This window comes from Nesoenas mayeri (genome assembly GCF_963082525.1).
Source record: "Nesoenas mayeri genome assembly, chromosome: 24".
NCBI classification, from domain to species: domain Eukaryota; kingdom Metazoa; phylum Chordata; class Aves; order Columbiformes; family Columbidae; genus Nesoenas; species Nesoenas mayeri.
The window spans coordinates 312,713-329,489 of NC_137546.1; the positions used below are offsets into that span (position 1 = coordinate 312,713).

At 56.3% G+C, this 16,777-nt stretch overlaps 1 protein-coding gene across 3 annotated transcripts in view; it reads right to left on the minus strand.

The window, feature by feature from the left end:
- Positions 1-16,777, minus strand: part of CAMTA1 (calmodulin binding transcription activator 1) — a gene marked incomplete at its 3' end in the record, with an annotated part of 128,449 nt that overhangs the window by 47,448 nt on the left and 64,224 nt on the right. The gene's annotated exons all lie outside the window — the stretch shown is intronic.

A 16,777-nucleotide genomic window follows, 5' to 3' on the forward strand; every position in this document is an offset into this window, starting at 1 on the left:
AAGAACCGGAAGGAAACAACCTATAAATAATATAGAGCAGATCTGCTCTGATCCACTAACCTACTTTAGAACAGGTTTACAGTGAAGAATAAGAAGAATTTAAGCTTGATTGTGGTGATTCGGAAAGTGTCTGTGTGGTGCCCACGTGTATTCCACGCCCTGGTTTCTCCGCTGGAATAACTGAGTCCAACTGCAGGAAAGCCCGTCCGTCTGTCCGTCCGTCCGTCTGCTCCCAGTCACGGGGCAGGGGCGGGCGCACGGGGTGTCCGGGGCAGATGGGATCCCCTGACCCCAGGTCTGTCACAAGGCTGCCAGTAAACCCGGAGAACAACCTCAGTTTTGTTCAAATAATCCCGAGGAGTAATTTCCTGTATGTTTAGGCCAAATCCAGCAAAACGGCGACCTGTAACTCTTTGTGGTCTGGGACCCCCCAGCCCTACATTACAATGCCCTGCTCGTCTGAGCCTGGCACCTGGAACAGGTGACAGACACCGTTTAGTCACTGGGCTGCACTGTTCTTCAAATAACACCACACAACAGCCCCATGTCACCAAGTACCTTTGGCCCAGGGCCTTGCACTCCTCTCTCTTTTCCTATTCATCAGCAACATCTTCATTTTGGGCACATTCCGCCAAGGCAGACTGAGCCTTAAATAACCTCCTCCTTCATCATCCCCTCTTCCAGCAGCTGACGGCGGCTGGCAGCAGCGGAGGCAGCCAGCTCTGCTCTGCGCAGGAAGCCATTTGCTGTGTGTTGCTTAAGTGCATTTTAATAATGCATTTTGCGTGTGGGGAACGGAGAGCGGAGCTCGGCCAGGGAGCCGGAGCACACAGCTGGGCCAGAAGGAACCTCAGGATAAGCAGCACCCGCACGAACTTTAACGATTACTTACTGTTATTTCCTGAACATGCTTTGATAAACAATCACGAACATTGTTTGGGCTTAATGAGCAAACAAGCTTTGTGTTCATTGCCATGGGGCAAGTCCTAGGCAATCAAACGGACAGGCTCTTTATCTGTGAACTTGTTATGACAGACTCCTCAAACCTGATGTACCCTTCTTAGCTTCCTCCTCTTCCTATTTCCCATATAGTTCCATTTCCTTTTGACCTGAAGGAGAACTTGTGAAGGCAGGGCCAGCAGGCAGCGCGGAGCTCAGCGCAGGCCTCGCAGCCGCACGACACCCGGCGCTTCTCCCTCCGACGGCCCCTGCGCCGCGGCGGCCGCGCTCCCTGCACCCACAGCGCGGGGTCGTGGCCGCCCTGGCGCCTCTGCCCGCGCCGCTGCCGCGCCCCGCCCGCCCCAGCAGCTTATCACAGACACCGCGACGGCGCCCGAGGCCCAAACCAGACCCTGGGTCAGAGCTGGACGTGAAGCTCCGGGGAAGGAGGTTCCATGTGCTCTGCCCAACAGCCCGAGGCCGCACGCAAACGCACAGCAAGCCCAGCAGGGCTTTCTTCAAAACTAAAACCAAAGCCACGCACACTTTTTGGTAAGAGGAGTTAATTTCAAACCCAAGCACGCGGGAGCACGTCCCTAGGGAATGGCACAACGAAGCCCTGGTGTTGGTTGCAAAACAAATAGATAAATCAATGCTTCGGTTTGCTCCGCGAGAGCAAAGGGGCCGCAGTCGCCTGGCGATCCAGGGACGCGGCTGCGGGCTCTCACAACCAGCCGCGCTGCCGAACGGCGGGGGCTTTCAGCACCGCAGAACTAAGACACCCCTTACCTTCAGGTGACCGTGGCAACGCCAGGGCCCGAGGAAGATGCCATTTCCATGCGAAGCTCCCTGAGATCCGCAGCTCACGGCTGAGCCCCGCAGCAAATACCTTCAGAGGGTATTTTCAACTGCAGCCTGCACACTCCAATTAAGTAAAAACCAAGTTTCCGTGGCTGGTAGGAAAAGGAATCTCAGTGTCAATGCAGAGACCCTACAGCCGCACAGCCGGGCCGGAGCAGGACCCCGCGAGCCGAGCGCCCCGGGGCTGCTGGGGCCTTTGTGCAGAGCTCACACACCTGCGCTCCGTATTACAGGAGCTGCCTCTCCTGACTGCTCTAAATGCACCCAGGTGTAGTAACGCCGGTAAAACCGGGGCTGAAAGCAGCTCCAGGTGCCCCTAAGATAAGCAGACCTCTGCTGGTGAGGGGAGCCTTGCTGAACACGGTTAAAAGCAATTTTGGCCGCAGGCAGTTCCTGGCATAACACCCCTGCTGGTAAATTGGTTTTGGGGGGTGAGGGACTCGGTGCAGACTAACTCCCTGTATTTTGCGGCCAGGTCTGTAACAAAGAAACGCTCCCTTGTTTGAGAACACCGACATCTCTCTCTCTCAATCAAACCTGAAATCACAAAAACACATCCTCCTCTTAATTCAGTTTAAACCCTGAGCTGTTCCCCAGGTAATTAATAATGTTTGCAAATGTGCCTGCTTTGAAGGAATATTATCATAGTTTAGGTGACAAGCTCAGAGTCGTATTCCTTTTTATAATTCCTAATATCTACTCAGGCAGCATTAAACGGACTCAAAGCTGTTACACAGGAGTCATGTTGGCCAATTCTCGAAGAAACGCTGCTGGGCTCTGAGCCGCGGGTCGATTCCCGGCCCTTCCCGACAAGAGGCAGCAGCGCGGGTCGTGCTCTGGCTTTGCAAAAGCAAAGGAGCTCAATTTACTGACTGTAGATGGATGCCCATAGTGCATTTTTTACCACGAGATGAGGACGGACCACGAGGCGCAGACCTGCCATCCCAGGCGATGAGCGGCAGCCCTGCCCCGTGACTCGGAGCCCCGGCGGCAGCAGCATCGGGCAATTCTGGACGCGGGAACAACGCGCCCCGCGTTCCCGCGCCTCCCTCGGCCTGGAAAACCACAAAGCACTTTTCGGACATTTCAGGAGCAGACTTGGCTCCAGAAGAAAAACAACCAACCGAGCCGTGTCTGCACAGCGCTGACCCGCTGCTCTGGGCTCAGACGAGGAGGCTCCCCAGCTGTTCTATGACGCGCAGCCAAGGCAAACAAAGCCAAGACGGAGCCTGGCGGGAGCGTGCCCGGGCAGCGCGCGGCGCTGGGCTGCGGAGGAGCGCGGCATGCCGGCGCAGCGCCAGTGCGGCGCTCCATTCACCCGCTGCACACCCAGGAAAGACCTGCAACACATCATCACCAGATCTGAGGGTCCTGGCTGGTGCCAGGAACAGGCGGCCAAGCCGTGTCTCATGAACTCTGCTGGAGTGGTTCTGGCTGGTCGAACATGTTTTTCTTTTCTGCAAAGAATAAGCTTTAAATTAAATTCCACTCTTTGTAAACAAGACGCACCATTTCGCTCAGGTGTATTTTCTCTTTTCTCACCAGACACTATTGAACAACAGCGGTTATTTTAGCAGCGAGCCCAACACACGGTGTCTGTTCACCCCCCGAGCTGCCAGACCTGCCGAGGCCACCGTGTCCTGCCCGGCGTCCCGGACGGGCGACCCGAGCGGCGGCACCAGAGCCGCACCGGGACCGGAGCTCGTGGCACTCGTTCAGCACCAGCCCCAGGAACTGCAAACCCATTTGGTGAGACTTCTACACCACGCTTTTTTTGAAGTAGAGGAAATCAAAACCAGCTCTGCGCCACGCTAACGGCTTTCGAAACCGCAACACATTGTCTCTGGAACCACCACTCCAATCATCCTTGGGAACGTGCAAACAATCAGCATTTTGCAGTGGTTTTCAGTGCGCATCGTGCGCCTGTACAGGAGGATCTGCAGAAACGGCTCCAATGGAGTTAACAGGCTGCTCTGCCAGAGCCTATTTAAAATTCTAGGCAGCGCTAATTTAGTTTTAATGGGCACAAATTCAATTCCAACGGCTGAAGCAGCAAATAACAAACAAAAGGGAAGCCCTGCTGCAGCACCGCGGCGCAGCCCGGTCCCCGCAGCGCCAGGGTCACCCACGCACCGGCCGGCGGATCCATTTGCTGACGAGCGCAGAACTGACACCGAAGGGCCCTCAATAACACCAAGCCTCATTAAATGGTAATCAGGGCGGCCTCGCCGGCTCCGCCAACACCGGGGCTGTGCGAGGGGAGGCGCTGCGGCGCCAGCCCCTGGCAGGGCAGCGAGCGCCGCGGGACACCCTCCAGCGCTCCAGATTTAAGCCCCCACACATTTTCTTTGCGTGTTCCCCTCGAGTAAATCCGGACACCACAGACAGGACGCTGACAGCGCCCCGGGCGGCCGGGCCCGCACGGCGCCCGCAGCGCGGCCGCGTCTGCCCGAGCCGCGGAGCGGGCTGCAGCCGCGGCACGTCTCTGTGCACAGCTACCGGGGAGCGTCCACGTGGCCTTTTTGTAACCAAGGATAACAATTTGCAGGGTACAAAGAGCCTTAGATGTCAGGAAATTGAATCTTATTCAAATCCGACAAAGATAATATGAGCAGAAGAAACGTGCATCATCAGGGCAGAGCCGGGACGGAGACAGGACCGGGCGATCCCCACAACGGCTGCACGTACTGTATCGGAAAAAGAGAGAGCGGGTCTCGTCACGTGTTTGGCGGCACAATGTATTTCTAACACTGTGGGACTGTCACAATCGGACTCTTTCAAAGACTGTACCTTGAATACTTTATACCAGTGATTTCAGCTAAAATCTGGATTCACAACGTGATTTCTATTTATAGGCTCACATTCTATTTTTGAGAAATAAAGGAATATTTCAAAACTAATACCTGGAGTGATAAAAGGTGGTATTTCCAGAAGATTATGACAATGGTATTTCACACTAACATTTCCTAATATTGGAAATTAGTCCAGAGCTGCAGGACCATGTCTCTTTTCTTCAGTTAAGAAAGAATCCAATTAAATCAAGACCTGAGGACCCAGCGAGTTCCCCCGTTACAGGGCGTTTCATCACGCTGACTTTGGCTGCCAAAATCACTCTATAAATATCGCTGGTTTTGCCGCCTCCCCATGACTCCATCGCGTGCGCCGGCGGTGCCGAGGCCAAGGACGAGCGGCCGCCGCCGGGACGGACGGACGGGAGAACCGACCGCCGACAGCTCCAGGACTTACAGCGCCTGCTCAACAACCGGCACAGGCGACGGCAGCACGACGTGTCCACCTCACGCTGCTGCCACCCGGACGTGGTGTGACCGGGGCGGCACTCGAGATCTCCCCCTCGGGACCTGCAGGTCCTGCCTCTGCCGGTCGAGAAACTCAGCCCTGGGCATCACGGTTTAATGCAGACAACAAGGAGTAAAGAAAGCAAAAATCAGCTGCTGCTAACTATACCTCGATGTTCTCACCTTTAAGCTTTTAAATCACAAGTGACATTTCCAAATCAATCCTATTCTTTTTTTGGAGAGTTTAACAAGAAACGTTCAGTCTCCAAGAGCACTTGGATTTATTCTGATCAGTAATTTGACAAGAATCCATTAAAATATACTGGAGGTTGCTTTACCCCCTAAGGAGACGGTTTAGTCCAAGGGCTTTTTCACAGCTGCCTGTTGGCAAAAAATGTAAATGGCAACTCATTTTAAAGGTACAACGAGTTGCAATGAGCAAGCTCCAAAATGCTAATCCTGGCAGCCCCTCTTTGTCCCGCACCTGACCACGAACTGCACCTGAGGGGTCCACGGGAAAACACGTCCCTGGGCTTGGTGTTCCCAGGTGTGTGACCGGCCCTGCTCTGCCGCGCTGGGCACCGTCCTGTGCGCCACCCACGCACCCACTGAACTCCTGTGGGCAGGTCACGGCTCCGCCAGTTTAGCCAATGAAGCAGGCTGCCGTGGCCGCGCTCGGTGCCCAGGCCCCGGCACGCTTCTGTGACCCCTCAGGCCACGCGCGGTCCCGAAGCGCTGGACGCCGCTCCCGGCTCGTTGCCAAGGGCAGCGGACACTCCTGGGCCGGGCTGCGGCTTCAGCCGCTGCCAGAACAAAGCGCAGCACCGGCGCGCTGCAGCCGGCACGGCCGGGCCGAGGTCTGCACGGCAAACTGCTGCTTCCTCTCCTGTCGGGGTCGGTTAACCGGGCTGGAGCCATCGCACATCTTCACAGCCGTGCACGTGGCGACCACGGGCTGCTGCAGCCGCTTCGTCCAACCCCACACGCTGAGCCCAGCCCAGCAGAGCCCAGCCTGGCAGAGCCCAGCCTGGCAGAGCCCACCCGGCAGAGCCCAGCCTGGCAGAGCCCAGCCTGGCAGAGCCCAGCCCAGCAGAGCCCAGATTGCAGAGCCCAGCCCAGCAGAGCCCAGCCTGGCAGAGCCCACCCGGCAGAGCCCAGCCTGGCAGAGCCCAGCCTGGCAGAGCCCAGCCCAGCAGAGCCCAGATTGCAGAGCCCAGCCCAGCAGAGCCCAGCCTGGCAGAGACCAGCCTGGCAGAGCCCAGATTGCAGAGCCCAGCCCAGCAGAGCCCAGCCTGGCAGAGCCCAGCCCAGCAGAGCCCAGATCGCAGAGCCCAGCCCAGCAGAGCCCAGCCCAGCAGAGCCCAGCCTGGCAGAGCCCAGCCGGCCCCGGGCTCGCGTGGGGCTCCCGACCCGCAGCGGCGCTTCTGCCGGGCAGGGCCCCGCGTCAGCCCCTCGAAGGACCCTGCGCACGCCAAGAGCTGTGCCCCCCCCGCCATTTCAAACCCCTCTGATTCACCTCAAGGCTCCCAGCACATCAAACATTAAAAGACTAACGTTATTTTGAGCACACAACAATACTAAAGTTCAAGATATTCTGCAGATGGATTTTAAAATCTTTTAATCCATTGTGAAGCCAAAATCCTGCCGCAAACACTCTGCGCCATGCTCCAGTTAACTGCTCATGCAGATAGAAAAAAGCCTTTCCAGATTATCCTTTGCAGATGAACTTGTGGTCCCCCCACCCCACATCTCAGGAACCTCAGGGGACCAGCAAGGAATCAGATAAAAGGATTTCGTTTATTTTTCCGAGGATTGTTTTAGGAAGCTTTCCTTTTATCGACACCTCGACTTTGAACCATTTCTAAACCCCAAGCGAGGGCCCAGAGACAGGCAGACATTCGAGGGACGTGCTGGAGGGGTCTTGTCTTTATTCCCATCAGCCTTTCCCGTGAAGGAGCCTCTGCCTTGCACATAGGCCGGGCTTTAAGCTCAGTACTGGCAGATGGGACCCCATGGGGACCCCATGGGCACACGGTCTTTTCCTCCCTTCTCGCTGGGGAGCGGGGGGAGTGTGGAGGGGGCGGCTGGTGCTGCTGGAGCGGGAGCGCAGCGGCTTCGCGGAGGCTGGAGGTGCTGGGGACGCGTGGGTGTGAGTTACTGGCTACCTGCTTCCAGCTCGGCTATATGCAAACACTTCATCCGAAAGGCTCATCTATCAGCAGCCTCCCAGCTCCTGCTGAACGTCCTCTGATCTCCTCCTCCGTGTGACAGAAACACAGCCATCGCTCTGGAAACCACACAGGAGGTAAATTCCCAACCTCCTGGCTCCGGGAAGAACGATTTCAGGCTGTAGAAAATGATGGATTTTGTGTGGCGTGTGTCCTGCCAACACACCCCGCGCTGCCAGGAACGGGGATCTCGCTTTGTGCCCAACAGACCGATTTCATATTTAATAACACGCTGCCAATCACCGAGATCAGTTAAATTCAGCACTGAAATACTAATGACTTTAAAAACATCGGGTTCTCAGAGCGGAGCTGCGGGGGCAGCCCGGAAGCCCCTTCTGCAGCTCCCAGACGGCGGGAGGGACACGGGGCCAGGTCTGCGTCAAACAGCCAGGGACCGGCTCTCCTCACCCTGCCCGCGGCCGCACGGCCTCCGGTCACCGCGCCCTCGGTGCCAGAACCGCGCCAGGAGAGCGCTCAGATAACAGTGCATTTACAATTATAATTGCTCATGTCCAGGAGTAATCCAGCGCGAGCTCTTTACCATCTCAAATATTTAGAGACATCCTGCCAGCTGCCTGGAGGGGAGAGAGTTCGGAGCCCTGGGAGAGCGCAGCAGATTTTCACCTTTCAGCTGACAGTCCTTTGGCATCAACATCCCCAGCCGGTCCGCTCTGCTCCCGGCTCCACGGCAGCCCCCGGCTCCAGGGCAGCGCCTGGCTCCACGACAGCCCCCGGCTCCAGCGCAGCGCCCGGCTCCAGGGCAGCCCCCGGCTCCAGGGCAGCGCCCGGCTCCACGACAGCCCCCGGCTCCAGGGCAGCGCCTGGCTCCAGCGCAGCGCCTGGCTCCAGGGCAGCGCCCGGCTCCACGACAGCCCCCGGCTCCAGCGCAGCGCCCAGCTCCAGCGCATTCCAGCGCCTCCCGGAGCAGAGGCCGCCACTTTTTTCTAAGTGGCCGGAGTCAGCACGTCCCGGCCCCCGTGCGGCCGGAGCGGTGGCACAGCAGGATTGCCGGGACTGCCAGGTCTGGCACATTCGCCCGCATCGCTGCCTCAGAAACCCACCAAGGGTTGCACATTGTGAGACTGCTCGAGATGCTGCTGCAATAAGATACCGACTTGTATTCTTGCTTACGGAAAATCGTCCTACGTACAAGCAGAGCAGATGTGCCGTGGGTAACCTCCTCCCGGGCGTTCCGCTCGGATGCGTTACCCTCTGCCTTGCTTCAAACTCCCACAAACTCCTCCAGGCCTGCCGCTGTTACTCAGCATTATTTTTACACTCCTCTCCTGCAGCACAAGTTTAATTAGAAGTGCGACTTCAACGAACGTGTTCCCCAGAGAGATGGGGCCAATGCACACACGAGGAATTTCTGCTCTGCTGATGCAGGAAGGGAGGGATCTGCCCTGACAACTTCTGACTGCACAGCAAAATTAATTCCCCTTTCCCACAGAAGTTTATAATGAGAAAGCTACAATATCAAACTGTTAATGATTTCACAGGCACCACACCAGTGTCGCTGAGTGAAATCTCACTCTCATAACTTCGTTTTTAATGAAAGACCACAGATGTTGGACCATATGTATATCACAAGCTGAGGAAAGTCTTGGTTTAGACTTGATCTACGTGGTCCGTTCGCGCTGACCCCAATCCGCGGGACGGCTGCGCCGCAGAGCGCAGAGCAGCACCGGCCTCCAGCACCAGCCCGCCCGGTAGACAACCCGCTGGGTGCCCGTGCCCGGGAAGCCGTGGCGCGGCTGGCTCCGGCTGCCCGGCACGCGGGACGGCGCTCGCCAGCCACGCTGCGGGTCTGGCCTCCACCGCGCTTTCGGGAACCGCTCACTCCAACCACTTCACTGAGTCTCTCCAGAATAATCACATCTCCCTCCTGCCACTTAGACGATTAACGGCTGAACTGGACTGAGAACCTGGTGCTGTGCCCCGTTTTCCCAAACCTCCCTGTCAAGAAACCTTATTCTGCTATTTTGAGAGGAGACCTCACCTTGCTGCCCATGCCATTAATTGAATAACTATCAGTTCCAATTTATTCCACTTGGCTACAAATTAGATTTCAGCTGGCGATTTCCAAGCCCCGCTTCAACACAACCTTATGAAGTTGTGTCCCTTGGCTGATGCCATTTGTCAACCTGCATCTGCTCTTGGTGTATTAAAACACAACAAAGCCAGCAAGCCGCCCGTCTGCTAATGAACAGAACCCAACACGCTTGGCTTTGCTCTTTCTGAGCTGGTCGCTGCCTGAACAAAGACAACCAGGCTGGGGACTGGGGAGGCCCAGCCTGGCCACCTGAATCCCGCGGCTGAATCTCCTTGGAGCAGAGACACAGCAGAAGTTCAAACCGGCCTCAGGAAACCCAACAGCGTCAACACTCGCTCAGAACAAAATGCCTTAAAAATCAACATGTGCAGAAATAATGACTTGTTTGCAACCTGCCCGGCCCAGCAACGGCACCTACAGCACCGAGCTCCAACTGCTGTTCTGTGATCACAGGCTGATTTCATTCCTATTAGAGTATAAACATTAATAACAGTAAAATGTCACAATCATCTCACACTAATTACGCATCTAATGAATAATTAGCTGTGGACAAATCTGACATTTTTGGTCATTAATTTAAGCAAGCGTTTTAAGCCTTGAACAAAACTCCTCTGCGCCTGTGAGGATGGGAGGAGGCAGAACTCTGTACCGCACGCACGGGTACAGACACACACCCCCTCTGTGCCCCGCTCAGCATCCCGCCCCTCCGACACCTCGTCTGTGAGGCCTCGGGAGCGGCGGAACGTAGAGGAACGAGTCTCCCAGAGAGCTGAGGTGAACTCTGGAGCTTTCCGCTCAAAGGCTGCAACGCCGCCCACGGTTAATGAACAAAACGCGTCTCATATTTAGGATGAAGGAACATATAAAAAGGTCACAAAAGGCCAGAATTAGCACCAGATTGAGCACCAAAACCAAGACAGAAAGCAACAGATGTTTCCCTGCTAATTTACTCCATTAGGATCTTCTCCAGATAACATGCAATGTTGCTTGCTAATGAAGCATTTCCATCTTCGTGCTGTTTAGCTCGTAAATAAGCATCCCCGAGGTCAGAGGCAGGAACAGAACGCAGGCTTTGTCTAATTTAGAAACCTTATTTTTTGTCAAAGAGAAAACAAAAGTCTGTTTCCAAATTCACAAGTAATCCTGACACAATTTAATTAACTCCTCTTGCTGAGTTGCCTTTTCTGAACAGAGATGCTTTAACCTCACGGTGAACCCCGGGCTCCTTCCACCCATCCAAATGCATCTTCACGTCACAAACAGCTGTGCAGACACTCGTGTATTGATCTTTAAGCTGCAGGAGCAAGTCACAACACTGAGAAAATAACCAAGTATTTTGCCTCCTATACTGCCACACTTGGTATTTCACACTAAACTGAAGAAACACCCAAAGGGGCTCCATGCACCAGACGTCTCAGTCCTGAGTGACCCAGAGCCAGGCCCTGGGCTGCAACTCAGTCCTAACTAAGCCCAGAAGGAGCCCGGCAGCAAAGCCGCTGCCCCGTCCGCGAGCGCCGGGAGCCGCGGGGCCCAGGCGGCCGAGCCACGGGCAGCGCCGCGGGCAGGTTGCCTTGTTCCCCCAGGCTGGCAGCGCCGGCGCGGGCGCGGGAGCCGAGCGGGGCTCCGGCAGGCGGGCTCCGCGGGGGGAACCTCGCAAAGCGCGGCCAGGGCCCCGCCCGGCTCCGCTGGGATCGCCGGTGCAGCGAGACGGCTCCGACAGACGCTTTCCAAGGCACTTTCCTCCCCATCGCACTACAGCTCAATTATCATGCTCTTGCAAAGAATTTCAATTTTTCCTACCATGGGAATAAGCTCCGTAATGAAAAGACTTTATTAAAATGAAATGTAAAACGATATTAATTAATGAGGCTGTGCAGGTGTGTCCATGGAAGCAGCCGGGCGCCACGCGCCTCGGAGGAGCCCGGTGCGGGGCCAGCGGCGGCGCCACCTGCGACGCGGAGCTCCCGTCACCCACTGGACGCCCGGTCTGGACTCACAGGAAGCACCGCGGAGCTCCTGGGAAGAGCCGCCAGGAACCTGCAGCAGCGCAGCCCGCGGCGCCGTGCCCGCCGAGCTCGGAGCCGACTCCGGCCAACAGCAACAGGGTCCGAGTACCCCAACGCACACAAAACACACGCTCAGACGCGCTCCTGCCGGCGGCACCAAGACATGAGGCGGCTCGGGCTGCCGAAGAGGGGCAGTTCCCAGCTCCCCAGCAACTATGACATCAGAAGTTAGGATACATTTATACTGATTTTAATGTAATTATATAGACCTCCACGTGTACACGCACACACAAAGCACGGTTTGTTTTGCCTGTAAAACACATGCAAACACGTCCTCTGCGTGGCCGAGATGCAGCTGGTACATTCTGAGTCCCAGCATACACTGAATTTTTATTGCTGTGCCATAAACCTCTGAAAAATGAGGTTTATAATAGAAACCCTGACACCACCTAAAATATAGCAGCACTATTGGGTGCTGCTGTAATATGGCCCTAATTTATAAACCACGGAGGAATCCTGTTCCATTTTGAAACTTACAGACAGTAATCTAGAAAAAGGGTAAACCACGAGGAAAAATGGTCACGTTGCCCATGAGCTATAGCCTCTAGTCCAGCCAACAATTCAAAAATCAAATGGGATGCCACAATATTTAGGCCAGGCACTGAATCCTGGACTGTCACAAAATAAACACATGGTGTATCCCAGGATGAGGGTGTATTTCATAAAGCCGGGTGCCACTTCCTATGCCTCCGGGCAGTATTTTTCCAGTGAAACTTTGATATGAGAAAACTAGAAGGTAGAGAAAAAAAAGACTAGAGAAACACAACTCAAAGCCTCCCGTTTCGCCTGACACAGCGCATGTTCTGCAGGAGGGCCGCAGTGTGCGCCTGCTGAGCCGGAGGCAAGCGGGGCCAGCAGCCCGCGTGCCCGCGGGATCCGGGCGCTGTCACCGAACGGCGGGACACAGCTCCCGGTGCCCGGAGGCTCCGGCTCCGCGCGGCAGGAACGGGACACGATGCGGCACGGGCAGAAACCCGGCAGGGTCTGTACGGTGACCCTGAGGTGCTGAGCAGGGGGCTGAGCCTTGGGACTGATGTTCGGAGAGTCACTGCGGGTAGCGGTGCTGCAGGACCCTCTCCCTGGCAGAGTGGGAAGAGGCAGCTGGACAAACGGCATCTAACAAAGCGATGCTCCCTGCAGTTTTGGGAAAAACGGGAATCTTTTGGCATAACAGTCAGGAATCAAGAAGGCGAGCAAGGATTTCCCGCACCACTGTTACTGGCTCCAAGGCCCAGCAAAGTCCCGTCTCCCAGCACATCGGAGTCAGCTTGTGGAGACACCGCGACCTCCGGGCCACGATTCCACAGCAAGAAACGAGCCTGAGGGACTCGCGGATGGCAGGTTCGCCCTGACATTTTCAGGGTGGCCGCGCCGCGCTCCTCTCCTGCTTCCCCAGGTGTTCTCCTCTGCATGCCCAGCGTCAAAGGAGAACAAATCCAGATCTGTTGCACTTTCCCTGCTGACACCGATTCCCGGTAGACTGGCTGTAAATCAAGAGCACCACGTCCTTCCAGGCGCGCTCGTGGTGCCGTGTTACCCGCCGCGGGCTCGGCTCCGCGCCCCGAGCCCCCTGCTCTCCTCACCAACAAGAAGCACGGTTTGCCGGCAGAAAGAGGCAGCGGCAGCCGCCGGCAGCGCCACACGCCGCGGTGCCTCCGACAACGCCGGCGGCAGCGGCGCCGCGGGCACGCCGGGATGCCGGGATCCAGGGCGAGGGGGCTGAGCTCTTCAGAGCCGTTAGCAGGCTAACGAGGGCATCTGCAGAGGAACAGGCGCTAAAACTGAAACTAGGTGCAAAATAAATATTCCAGAGCTGGATTTCTTAAAAAAGATTCCGCTGAGCTATAGTTCCACATCAAATTTTTATTGAATACATTTTCTACTGAGAATTTGTGCACTAAAACCAGTCAAAATCATATGAGAGGAGTATAAATTTCATGTACAGTTTTCTCTGCAAAAACCCTTTGAGAGAAGAAGCAAAAGCATTTCTTAATCAAGCCGAGCCCACATCCCGTCCGCCCTCGTCCCTCAACGCGAGCGGCAGGCTGGAAGCCGAGGCCACGCGCCCCGGTCCCACAGCAGGGTGCAGACGCACGGCACCCGAAAATGAGGGTTTAGTTCCCTGGGAGGACGGCGTTTATCACTGTACGAACGAGACGACAGATCACGTTGAGCTTGGAAAGACTCTGGGATCTGAAACGATCTCGCAGACAGAGAAGCTGTTTCAGAGTGGTCCCTCCCGCAGCCTCGCGGCACCGGCAGCGCGACTGCCCGTCCTCCCCACGGCCGCGCTCACAGCTTTCCAGAGCCGGTAGCTTAATGCAAGTACTGCATGTGTCCAAACCGAGCACCGCGAGGAGCCAAGTGCCTCGGCTGCGGTGCTGTCCCAACACCCACACAGACTGTCCCAACACCCACACAGACTGTCCCGACACCCACACAGACTGTCCCGACACCCACACAGACTGTCCCTCCTGGGACACTCGGTTACCCGGGCTCCTGAGAGGAAAATGATACTGAAGGAAAGGTTAATAAGCGGCAGCCAGGAGATGACATCCCGTAATAGTTCTAATTACTGTTGATCAGAGTGCCTCACTAGCAGGTTACAGGACAGACCTGCTGTATTTTTGCATGAAAAGAGCGTCGCCACGCGATCCCGGGTTGTTTCTATGAAATGGATGGCTCCTGCAGCGATGCTGCTTTGTTACAGAAAGCCCAGTGCAGCTGCGTCGCCTCCACGAGACGAGTGACCTTGAGGAATGTTGCATTCATTCTTCTTTCTGCATGTTTTCGTGACGGATTTAACGTTCAATAAAACCGAAGGAATCACAGCATTTGAGGCTCAGGCTGTTTGTGCCAGTGCCAAGTGCTGCAGGAGGAGCTGGGGCTGATGTCCACAGCTCGCTCGCCCCGTTCACAGCAAGGCTGAAGTCACGGCTCCATTCTCTTCACTCTGAAGGCTGAAGTCACGGCTCCATTCTCTTCACTCTGGGCTGAGAAGGGCATTTGTTTTTTACGTGGATTCCTTTTCCTACAAAGTCTTACACTATGCACATAAGGCAAATTCCCAGCAAGACACAGGCACGAAATGCAAAAGCATGAGATGACCAAAATGCGACTGATGTGTTTTGGAAAGGCAAAGCCTCTCCTAAGTATTAAAAACCTCCCTGTGGACACTGTAGAGAGACTCATTTGTGTCTCCACGTTGGGCCCGGCTGAAGGTCCTTCCCCTCGGATGGCACGGCCGGCACCAACGGCCGGCACCAGCGCCGCGCCAGGAAACAGCAGAACCCCGAGGAGCCGGCGCAATGTGGTTACAGGGAGGGAGAAGCACAAGCGTTCTGCACTCGTAAATAAAGGCTGAGCCTACAGAGCCGTTGATGCTGGCGTTTAGAGAGCGCCAGGAATAACACAAATGGAGAGCGGTGAAAGTCCCGGCAGGCTCCTCTCCCCCTTTTCCAGCAGAAAGCACCGGCGACAGCTCTCTGAATTACAGCTGCCGATCGGCACAGCGCCAGCGGCCGAGGCCGGCGCGCTGTCCCCACACGAGAGCCTGAGCGGCGGCTTATCCGGAACACTCACAGAAGCGCGGCTGGACAAGCGCAACACGACAAGGGGCAACTCACCGCAGGCCAAAACTGCATTTCAAAGGAAAACAGCAGTGCCTCGGAACAGACGTCAGTCCCGGCAGCGCCTGCGCGCGTCCCCCTGCCCGCTGCAGGCCTCTCAGCTCACACTGCAGCTCCTTCACTACACAACTTCCAGCCCAATCCCCAATTACGCTTCTCTGGCAAGGGTGAAACTTCAGCCGCCGCTGTAATACATTCACAGACACCTGCAGACCTAATAATTGACCAGGAGCTGTGGATGAGATCAGCAAAACTGCTGCATTGCTACTGCAAGCCCGCTGTCCTGCACCAGGAACCGGTTTTGCTACTGCAAGGTGCATAATTTAATAAACCATTAACTCAAACCTGAGGTGAAGTAAATTCAGCATATTATATATTTCAAAATAGCATTAGAATTCAATTTAAGTGTCACCAAAAGCCTAATCCTTGGTATACAGAGCATATTAATAAGTGCCTTGGAGCCTGTGGTTTGATTTCATCTCCAGCTGGGTCCCTGCCGCCAGGACACCCCGGTGACGGCGTCACCGGTGCAGAGCGGAGCAGAACTCGGAGCCGCGCGCTCGGGCACGCCGGGCTCCTCCGCGACACGCCGGTGCGTGCCCAGCGAAGCCGCCCGGTTCCAGCCGCGCCAGCGCCGGAGCTGCTGCTCCCAGACACAGCGCCAGGTCCCCGCTCCCGAACCCGCCGGGGCAGGTGCTGCGGGCGCCGCGGGCGGGCGGCGCGGAGGCTGCGGGGCAGACGGCGGCGCGGAGCTGCTGCCCCCCCTGCACAAAACGCCGCAGCCGGCCGGGGCTGCCCCCGCCCCGCGAGACCCCGCTGTCCATCCCCAGCCAGGCGCGAGGTGCGGACGGGCGTCGCGCCCCGGCAGCCGCGGCCCCACATCTGCTCCCCGCCGCGCGGGGCTCGCCATGTTCTCACTCGTTATGTCGCCCCTGTAATAACCGCTCTTGATTAGCAGCCCAGGCACGTCCTGCAGCAGTTTGGGAAACGCATCTCCTCTATAAATGACAACAGATTATTTAAGCAACAACTAAAGCACTCTGACTGCTTTTTAGTTTGCTCGCATTAACGTCAGTCTCCTCATATATCTAGGGAACGAATCCGGGATTTTCTTTAAAATGGTGGAGAGCGATACAAAAATAGCAGACTACTCGTCTAAAATAAAGTTATGTGTTTGAAAGGGTTGGAAATTGTTTTTTAATCACTGGCGTCTTTCTTCTGGAATATAATCTGCCAGCTATACATTTTGCTTTTCTATCCAATTTCTCAGGAAAATGCAGCAAGTGTGTTAATAAATAATTTATAAAAACATTACAAAAGATAAAGCACTCCTGCTGAAATGTTTCCAGCCGCTGAGACACCAGCTCATTTGTAACCCTCCCCGCCTCCCCGCGCGGGCGCATCCGCGGAGGGTCCTCGCTGCCGCGCCCCGCGGCCCCGACTCGCTCGTCCCGCACGTGCCAAACCCCACCCTGGCTCTGCAGGGACCCGGCCCGACCCACGGCCGGGGGACGCGGCTGCGGGAGGGGACACGGGCTCCTCATGCTGGGGGGACAGGACACGGGGCTCCTCGGCCACCGCAGCACGGCCGGTGCAGGAGGAGCCGCAGCCGGGAGGCGCAGCCGCTCACGGCGCCCCGGCAGCACCCAAGCCTTGGAAATCACGGCTTTCTGAACATGAGAAAGGCAGCACTTTTCCCTCCTTT